The sequence below is a fragment of the Oncorhynchus masou genome, chromosome 21 (genome assembly GCF_036934945.1).
Source record: "Oncorhynchus masou masou isolate Uvic2021 chromosome 21, UVic_Omas_1.1, whole genome shotgun sequence".
NCBI lineage: Eukaryota > Metazoa > Chordata > Actinopteri > Salmoniformes > Salmonidae > Oncorhynchus > Oncorhynchus masou.
In genome coordinates this window covers 53,506,359-53,516,865 of record NC_088232.1, presented here as the reverse complement: position 1 = coordinate 53,516,865, position 10,507 = coordinate 53,506,359, and the positions used below count along the sequence as shown (strand labels likewise).

The window sequence follows — 10,507 nt, the reverse complement described above, 5'->3', positions numbered from 1 at the left end:
TAATTTTCTGTCTCTTCTCCATTCTCTTCCTTTTGATCTCTCTCTGTCTCTCTTTCTCCCTTTCTCGTTCTTCCTCTTCCATCTCTATTTGCTTCTGTTTACATCTTTCTTCTTCAATCTCTCTTTCAATCTCTTCTGTCTCTCTTCTTCTATTTCAATTTTCTGTCTCTTCTCCATTCTCTTCCTTTCAATCTGTCTCTGTCTCTTTCTCCTCTCTCTTTCTTCCTCTTCCATCTCTATGTGCTTCTGTTTACATCTTTCTTCATCGTTCTCTCTTTCAATCTGCCTCTGTCTCTCTTTTTCCCTCTCTCTTTCTTCCTCTTCCATCTCTATTTGCTTCTGTTTACATCTTTCTTCTTCAATCTCTCTTTCAATCTCTCTCTGTCTCTCTTCTTCTATTTCCATAATTTTCTGTCTCTTCTCCATTCTCTTCCTTTTGATCTCTCTCTGTCTCTCTTTCTCCCTTTCTCGTTCTTCCTCTTCCATCTCTATTTGCTTCTGTTTACATCTTTCTTCTTCAATCTCTCTTTCAATCTCTCTCTGTCTCTCTTCTTCTATTTCCATATTTTTCTGTCTCTTCTCCATTCTCTTCCTTTCAGTCTGTCTCTGTCTCTCTTTCTCCCTCTTTCTTTCTTCCTCTTCCATCTCTATTTGCTTCTGTTTACATCTTTCTTCATCGTTCTCTCTTTCAATCTGCCTCTGTCTCTCTTCTTCTATTTCCATAATTTTCTGTCTCTTCTCCATTCTCTTCCTTTCAATCTGTCTCTGTCTCTCTTTCTCCCTCTCTCTTTCTTCCTCTTCCATCTCTATGTGCTTCTGTTTGCGTCTCTCTTCTTCTCTCTCCATCTCCTTCTTCTTCTCATCTTCTTGTTGTCTCTGTTTTAGTGTTTTCTCCATTCTCTTTCTTTCTACCTCTTTCTGTTTGTTGTCCTCACCCTCCATCTTATCCTCCGTGTCCATTTGGTTCTGTTTCCATTTATATTTGTCTGTTTCCATATTTTCTAATTCTATCCGCTGTTCCTTGATTTTCTTGAAGACTTCCTCCAATTCAGACGTCTTTTTGTCATGGATGATGATCTCCATCTCTCTCTCCACTCTATTTTTCATCTCCTCTTCACTTCGTCTCCAATCATTTTTTCTCTCTCTGTCTCTATCAAATGTTCTCTCTGGTTGAGTCTCGTCTTTCAATCTAATCTCTTCTTTCATTCTCACAACCTCTCTGTCTAACACTAGTACATTTTGGTTAACCTGTTTCACTCTCTCATTCTGTCTTCTAAACGCTTCTTTCGCTCTTTCAAATTTGATTTTGTATTGAATCTCTTTTGTTGTCATTTCTTCTTTCAGTCTCTCAACCTCTCTCTCTAACTCTTTTACCTTTTCGTTAACCAGTTTGTCTTTCTCATTCTCTGCAATACGCACGTCTCTTTCTCTTTCAAATGTTATTTCCTTCTCAATCTCTTTCAATCTCTCAATCTCTCGTTCTAACGCTTTTATCGTTTCTTCTGCCTGTTCCACTTTCTTCTTCATTTCTTGACTTTCCAATTCTGCTTTTCTCTCTCTTTCCCTCTCTCTTTCCCTCTCTCTTCCTGTCTCAATAGGTTTGTTGTTCCAGGCCAGTCTTGGTCGCTGATCCTCCATGACTTTCTGCCATAGCCTCAATCTCTCAATCTCTTGCTTCATTTTAAAAGGTAAAATTAGTGATAATCTATGACCAAGACATACTTTCAATGGATTTGCAGAGAATGATACACAGAAATACAACCTAGAGCTAGGTAATTGAATCAAACACTGGACAACATCAATAGCAGGGTCATTTTGATCAATTCATCTGGACAATTCATTGTCAATTAATGTATTATCATGGTTTGAAAAAAAATTTTATGGAATCAATTATGTCCAAAATGTGAAACCTTCTTGCCCATTCAGTTTGGGGTTTGAGAAATTCCTGTTACAATTTGTGTGATGTTACAACAATGTTGCCTCTGATGTTTATGCTTGTAGAAATGACTCCTACAGATGATGCTTCACTAATGCAACTATTTCCAACCTGCACAGATACAGTTATCAACAACAACAACAGTAATGACGTTAATAAGGAAGTGGATATTCAACCGGCAGAAGAAAGGCAGAGGGGTTGAGATAAATGAAGGTTAGGTTCAGGACCCAGGGTTGGGTTAAGGTAAAGGTTAGGTATAGTTTCAGTGAGGTTAAGGTAAGGGTTAAGGAAAGGAATACAAGTTAACATTGGGTTAGCGTACCACTGTCTGCCACTATTCATTTTCAGCTGGGTGAATATACACTGCCTTTTAATAATAACAATGACATGTCTTACGTGGGCCAGTTGTAGGTCCACCATCAGTAGATCCAGCAGTTGTTTGAGTCTGTGGATCTCCTGCATTTTCCTTTGGTTATCCTTCGTTTCTGTGGCTCTCTCTGCCTCCCTCTGTCTCTCTCCCTCCCACTGTCTCTCTGCTTCTCTCTGTCTCTCTGCTTCCCCCTGTCTCTTTGCCTCTCTCTGTCTCTCTGCTTCTCTCTGTCTCTCTGCTTCCCTCTGTCTCTCTGCTTCCCTCTGTCTCTTTGCATCTCTCAGGCTCTCTGCCTCCCTCTGTCTCTCTGCTTCCCTCTGGCTCTCTGCCTCTCTCTGGCTCTCTGCCTCCCTCTGTCTCTCTGCTTCCCTCTGGCTCTCTGCCTCCCTCAGTCTCAGGATCTCAGCCTTCCACTCTTTCATGATACCCCTTTCTACTCTTCTTCTCCTCCTTTCATCTTGTAAAAGGGCTCGGAGATGGTCTGTCTCAGACTGTAATTGTTCAATGTCCTTCTCCTTTCCACCATTCCTCTTCTTTTCCTCCTCCCAGAGGCACACTTGAAGTCTGTCCATCTCCTTTTTCTGGTTTCGGATCGTTCGATCCTTCCCCCTCAACTCAAGCATGTGGGCTTCCTTCTCTGTACAGGTCTTCTTCTCTTCTCTCAGGAAGTGAACCTCCATCTCTGCCTGCTGGTAGCTGGGAGCAAAGGAATGTCAACACATTATTTAGGAAGTGAACTCAGACAATTTACTACAATATTACAATAATAATTCAACTTCTGCTCAATTTAACTGTCTTTAATAACACAAATCACACAACTGTGACTTACAGTAGGTGAATGTGATGAGTTGACTGTCCATGATGGCCAGAGGTGGGTCATGTGTCACTCTGGTCCAGGGCGTTACGTACAGCTTGCAGACACTGAGCCTTTCTTCAGCAAGCCACACATAATGCCCTGGACCACAGCTAGGTTATGTGATGAATGACTTACAGACTGTTCCACATGATAGGAGGGGGTAAGAAGACAGTCCCAGTAGGAGACGGAGATCGTCCAGAAGAAGAAGAGCTGTCCATCTCCTCAGAGGCTGCAGGAAAGGTCTACAAGTTTTATTTCTGGAAAATAAAGAGATGCCTTCGTTCAGCAACAATGTGTGTTTCTATGTTTCTGTCACTAGATGGTGCCATTGTACACAACATTTACTCACCAGGTCAGTGAAACAGTCTTCAGAGTTGAGTCCTCAAGCTCTAGCCTACAACCCATCATGCATCAGCACAACTAATATAATAATACCTCATCACAACTTCATAATCACAGTACACCTGGATTGTGTCCACAAAGTGTTTCAGGATAGGAGTGCTGATCTAGGATCAGGTCGCCTCCTGTCCATCAAAACGTATTCAGTTTCATTTAAAAGACCAAACTGATTATTGATCAGCACTCCTTCTATGAGACTTTGTGAATATGAGCCTATGTGAAAGAACCTTTCTGGCTCGACAGTACACAGACAATTCAGATAGTCCGACAGACAGAAGAGTAGATACAGATGGAGTGATTGATAGCAACAGAAATAACAAAGCTATAATAAATCATTGCATTTTATAAGGCTAGCTATATAATGTCAGAAATAAAAAATATTTAAAATACATTAACGTTCACCTTCACGTGTGTTATCTTACCAAGACAGAATTATTGGCTAAGTAGGCTAGCGGATGGTTAATGTATTGTAAACTTCTGTAAATATTTGACTCACCTCAAATCACACGTGTCAAAGCGCAGTTTTAGTGTGGAACCGAATAATATCTTCGCATTAACTTTCTCTGTTCTAGAACTGTATTGTTGCGTCATTTGGAACGCTTGATGGTCATAATCCGTTCACCGCGCCTGCTTGATTGACAGCTAGGGGTTCTCCTGCGCATCAGTGTCCAAAAGTCATATCGTTTCGCTACTCATAGTTGATAAAGACATTTATAACTATTTTCACTTGACTTTTATTTCGTGTATTTTTGCCTAAGGTTATTTGGAATTCTATGTTGTGTGATTTGTCTTTGTATGGGCCTAAAGTTCAATGAAATACAAACAGCAAACATAGCCTACACACATTTCCCACACAAATACAAATGTGGGTGTTTAGTGAGAACACAAAATAATAACATTACAGCCATAACTGTACAAACAAACATACAATCACAACTCTTTCCCCACTATTTGTAATTTCTGCAGTGAGGATTCACCCCTTTAGATAATGATGTTGTAATTTATCTACAGAAAAACGTTGTTCTGAGCTCAACAAACAGTAGTAGCAGTTTGCAAATCATAGAGCCGGGTGAATGGCTCTTTCACCGATGCAATTCGGTTCCCGAGGTTCAACAAAAAGATCCGTTCAGAAAGAGCCGTTCGTTCGTGAACGACACATCACCACACTGCAGTTCTCCACCATTTCGTATCGTGAGCTGGAGGAGCGTTCGTCCAACTTCTCATCCAAGTAAATGGCAGCGGCGCATCATCCATCCGCTGAACTCCCAAGGGACTGGGAGGATAGTTCACGATGCAAAAAGCGTTTGGGGAGGACATTCATTGAAACGCAATGACTGTTTTTAAATTCTTGAGGGACTCTTGCTCCAGGGGAAATCTCAGCAGCGATGTCTCTGCTGTGCGTCAGAGGTGGGATCTCTTCCTTCTTCACTATGCTTATTATACTGTACATATCGGTCACATTAATGACATTGCACTCAGGAAAGTTGTCTGTAGACTATTGGGGAGATGCGCATAGCCCGTTGAGTTGTCCCGTTTCAGTCCAAACATGACCTGGGATGTGAGAAGGGAGCTATTCTATAACACATGTAGATGACATGTTGTCTTTATATGTAGATTATATTTGGGTTTTATATTTCATATTTGATTGATGATTAGGCCTATGACTTTTGATTCCACTTTGGCTACCTTGCATATTGTCCTTTCTTGCTATATCTTAAACTTTATGCCCTTGTGCAGATCTTCTCTCTAAACAATATTCATGATAGTTTGAATGAGTTGAGTAAACTACACTGTTGTTAGCTTCTCCGTCTGTACTGTACTGTCCCTGGAAGACTCTCCACATAGTTCACCTAGATCCAGTCCACTTTGTACCACTGGTCAACTAATCACCCAAACCTCTGCTGAGTGAATCAGGTGTGCTGGTGGTGGAATACATGATATGAGCTGGTTAGGGGGAGGACAGGTTTGAGAAGGGAAAGACTACATGGACTTTTCTGACCAACATCCCATTGACAGCCCGTCTGACCAAAACCTAAAACTGACCCTAACCTTAACCCTAACCTTAACCCTAACCTTAACCCTAACCTTAACCCTAACCTTAACCCTAACCTTAACCCTAACCTTAACCCTAACCTTAACCCTAACCTTAACCCTAAACTTAACCCTAACCTTAACCCTAACCTTAACCCTAACCTTAACCCTAACCTTAACCCTAACCTTAACCCTAACATTAACCCTAACCTTAACCCTAACCTTAACCCTAACATTAACCCTAACCTTAACCCTAACCTTAACCCTAACCTTAACCCTAACCTTAACCCTAACCTTAACCCTAACCTTAACCCTAACATTAACCCTAACATTATAAAATCAAATCGAATCAAATTTTATTTGTCACATACACATGGTTAGCAGATGTTAATGCGAGGGTAGCGAAATGCTTGTGCTTCTAGTTCCGACAATGCAGTAATAACCAACAAGTAATCTAACTAACAATTCCAAAAGTACTGTCTTATACACACAAGTGTCAGGGGATAAAGAATATGTACATAAAGATATATGAATGAGTGTTGGTACAGAGCAGCATAGGCAAGATACAGTAGATGGTCTCGAGTACAGTATATACATATGAGATGAGTATGTAAACAAAGTGGCATAGTTAAAGTGGCTAGTGATACATGTATTACATAAAGATGCAGTAGATGATATAGAGTACAGTATATATGTATACATATGAGATGAATAATGTAGGGTATGTAAACATTATATTCGGTAGCATTGTTTAAAGTGGCTAGTGATATATTTGACATAATTTCCCATCAATTTCCATTATTAAAGTGGCTGGAGTTGAGTCAGTGTGTTGGCAGCAGCCACTCAATGTTAGTGGTTGCTGTTTAACAGTCTGATGGCCTTGAGATAGAAGCTGTTTTTCTGTCTCTCGGTCCCAGCTTTGATGCACCTGTACTGACCTCGCCTTCTGGATGGTAGCGGGGTGAACAGGCAGTGGCTCGGGTGGTTGTTGTCGTTGATGATCTTTATGGCCTTCCTGTAACATCGGGTGGTGTAGGTGTCCTGGAGGGCAGGTAGTTTGCCCCCGGTGATGCGTTGTGCAGACCTCACTACCCTCTGGAGAGCCTTACGGTTGTGGGTGGAGCAGTTGCCGTACCAGGCGGTGATATAGCCCGTAGTTTCTCCCTGTGTGTCCAGTAAACCTCCTCTCATCATGGGTGTGATTCAGACCGTAGTTTCTCCCTGTGTGTCCAGTAAACCTCCTCTCATCATGGGTGTGATTCAGACTGTAGTTTCTCCCTGTGTGTCCAGTAAACCTCCTCTCATCATGGGTGTGATTCAGACTGTAGTTTCTCCCTGTGTGTCCAGTAAACCTCCTCTCATCATGGGTGTGATTCAGACTGTAGTTTCTCCCTGTGTGTCCAGTAAACCTCCTCTCATCATGGGTGTGATTCAGACTGTAGTTTCTCCCTGTGTGTCCAGTAAACCTCCTCTCATCATGGGTGTGATTCAGACTGTAGTTTCTCCCTGTGTGTCCAGTAAACCTCCTCTCATCATGGGTGTGATTCAGACTGTAGTTTCTCCCTGTGTGTCCAGTAAACCTCCTCTCATCATGGGTGTGATTCAGACTGTAGTTTCTCCCTGTGTGTCCAGTAAACCTCCTCTCATCATGGGTGTGATTCAGCCTGAAGCTGGAGAGGCCAGTAGCAACCAGCCCGACCACTTTATTTCTAGTTGGGGATGGATAGTATCTCTAGAGGTACAGTAGGGCATTTCCATGTAAAAGGATTGTCTATTATGTATTGGTTGTGAAATTGTTAGATATTACTTGTTAGATATTGCTGCACTGTCGGAACTAGAAGCACAAGCATTTCGCTACAGTCGCAATAACATTTTCTAACCATGTGTTGTGACGAGTAAAATTTGATTTGATTTGAGCACCAATGCATCGTTCATAGGAGCATGTGTAATTGGGTGTCAAATTAAGAGTGTATATTTTTGGTAAATGTAATTCTAGATATGTTTTTGAACCAGTGAAGGCTTTGATTTCTGGGTCAACAGATGTAAAAGAGATCTTAGAAAACATCGCCAGAAAAAGTCTTATAATGTCCAATATCAGAACTACATAAAAACAGAATCATGTAGACATAAAGACCCCTGACTACTATTATCAACACTTACATTTGGGTTTGGAGAAATCATTAACCTTCTTTAAGTTTCAGAAATATTACCTTGTGCCTTGTAATTCCGTTACTAAAACCCCACATAACTTCTAGATATTTTCACATTTGTCTTTGTGAGGAGGGGGGATAATGAAAGGTCACAGAAGTAATGGTGGAGCTAACAATTAGTTCTAGTGATATTTCTGATGTATGTTTTTTGGGTGAATTATTAAGTGATTAAAACTCGTAATTCCGTTACCAAAATGCTAGTGGAATTACCAAGAAATCTGTAAGCGAATTACTGCAACTGAATTGGCTGAAATGGGAAATCATAATATTCACAAACCCCAACTGGGTCACCTGGTTGTCATGTCTTGTTATGTCTGTTCCTGTCCTTTCTCTTCACTCTGTCTCTCTCTGCTGGTCTTTTTAGGTTACCTTCTCTGTCTCTCATTCTTCAGCTGTTCTACATCTCCTCTAACTAGCTCATTCACTCTTTCACACCTGTTCTCTCTTCCCCCTCTGATTAGGTCTCTATTTCTCTCTCTGTTCCTGCTACTTTCAGTGTCTGATTCTTGTTTGTGTTTTTTGATGCCAGAAGCAAGCTGTCGTCCCGTTTGCTTCCACCTTGTCCTATCCTGTCGGAGTCTGCCTGGCAGGTGCATCCTGCATTATACTACGTTCTTTTGTTCCATTGACTACGTTGGAAGAGGATTTATGCCATTCCTGTTTTTTTATTAAAGAACTCTGTTTTCTGTTAAAACCGCTTTTGGGTCTTCACTCAAGTACATAACAGAAGAATCAGACCAAGAAGAATGGACCCAGCGGCTCCGGACCCTTTTCACTCCGCCGTCGAGATCCAGGGAGCGATGCTAGGCAGACACGAGGAGGAGTTGTCTGCTGCTCGACATGCCGTTGAGACCCTGGCCGTCCAAGTCTCCGACCTCACAAGACAGGTTCACCAACTCCACCTCGATCCACCGCCCACTTCCAGGGTTTCCGAGTCTCCAGAGCCCAGGATCAACAACCCGCCGTGTTACTCTGGGGAGCCCACTGAGTGCCGCTCATTCCTCACTCAGTGTGATGTGGTGTTCTCTCTCCAGCCCAACACTTACTCCAGGAGCGCAGCCCGCATCGCCTACGTCATTTCTCTCCTTACCGGACGGGCGCGTGAGTGGGGCACGGCAATCTGGGAGGCGAGGGCTGAGTGTATTAACCAGTATCAGGACTTTAAGGAGGAGATGATACGGGTTTTTGACCGTTCTGTTTTTGGCGAGGAGGCTTCCAGGGCCCTGTCTTCCCTATGTCAGGGGAATAGATCCATAACGGATTATTCTATTGAGTTTCGCACTCTCGCTGCCTCTAGTGACTGGAACGAGCCGGCTTTGCTCGCTCGTTTTCTGGAGGGTCTCCTCGTCGAGGTTAAGGATGAGATCCTCTCCCGGGAGGTTCCTTCCTGTCTGGACTCCTTAATTGCTCTCGCTATTCGCATAGAGCGACGGTTTGATCTTCGTCGCCGAGCTCGTGGAAAGGAGCTCGCGTTCTCCGTTGCTCCCCTCTCCACATCACTGCCACCTGCCGCATCACTGCCACCCTCCTCCGCCGGCTCGGATGCTGAGCCTATGCAGCTGGGGGTATCCGCATCTCGGCCAAGGAGAAGGAACGGAGAATCACCAATCGCCTCTGTCTCTACTGCGGCTCCGCTGGTCATTTTGTCACCTCATGTCCAGTAAAGCCAGAGCTCATCAGTAAAGGGAGGGCTACTGGTGAGCGCAACTACTCAGGCCTCTCCTTCTGGATCACGCACTACCTTTCCGGTCCATCTCCGCTGGCCCGGTTCATCTGCTTCCTGCAGTGCCTTGATAGACTCTGGGGCGGAGGGCTGTTTTATGGACGAGACCTGGGCTCGGGAACATGACATTCCTCTCAGACAGTTAGGGGAGCCCACGGCCTTGTTCGCTTTAGATGGTAGTTCTCTCCCCAAGATTCAGCGTGAGACGCTGCCTTTAACCCTCACTGTCTCTGGTAATCATAGCGAAACCATTTCTTTTTTAATTTTTCGTTCACCTTTTACACCTGTTGTTTTGGGTCATCCCTGGCTAGTGCGCCATAACCCTTCTATTAATTGGTCTAGTAATACTATCCTATCCTGGAATGTTTCTTGTCATGTGACCTGTTTAATGTCTGCTATCCCTCCTGTTTCCTCTGTCTCTACTTCACAGGAGGAGCCTGGCGATTTGACAGGGGTGCCGGAGGAGTATCACGATCTGCGCACGGTGTTCAGTCGTTCCAAGGCCACTTCTCTCCCTCCACACCGGTCGTATGACTGTAGTATTGATCTCCTTCCGGGAACTACTCCCCCGGGGTCGATTATACTCTCTGTCGGCTCCCGAACGTAAGGCTCTCGAGGATTATTTGTCGGTTTCGCTCAACGCCGGTACCATAGTCTCCTCCTCCTCTCCCGCCGGAGCGGGGTTTTTTTTTTTGTTCAGAAGAAGGACGGGTCCCTGCGCCCATGCGTGGATTATCGAGGGCTGAATGACATAACAGTTAAGAATCGTTATCCGCTTCCTCTTATGTCTTCAGCCTTCGAGATCCTGCAGGGAGCCAGGTTTTTCACCAAATTGGACCTTCGTAACGCCTACCATCTCGTGCGCATCAGGGAGGGGGACGAGTGGAAGACGGCGTTTAACACTCCGTTAGGGCACTTTGAATACCGGGTTCTTCCTTTCGGCCTCGTTAACGCTCCAGCTGTCTTTCAGGCACTAGTTAAC

The 10,507-nt window shown here is 43.6% G+C and overlaps 1 long non-coding RNA gene across 1 annotated transcript; it reads right to left on the bottom strand.

The window, feature by feature from the left end:
- Positions 1-2,914: 2,914 nt before the first annotated feature.
- Positions 2,915-4,136, bottom strand: LOC135508519 (uncharacterized). The gene is made up of 4 exons (XR_010450808.1): positions 4,058-4,136; positions 3,512-3,551; positions 3,298-3,419; positions 2,915-3,002 (listed from the first exon to the last, which is right to left on the bottom strand). It is a non-coding gene; the product is annotated as an uncharacterized LOC135508519 (long non-coding RNA).
- Between the last annotated feature and the right edge of the window lie 6,371 nt (positions 4,137-10,507).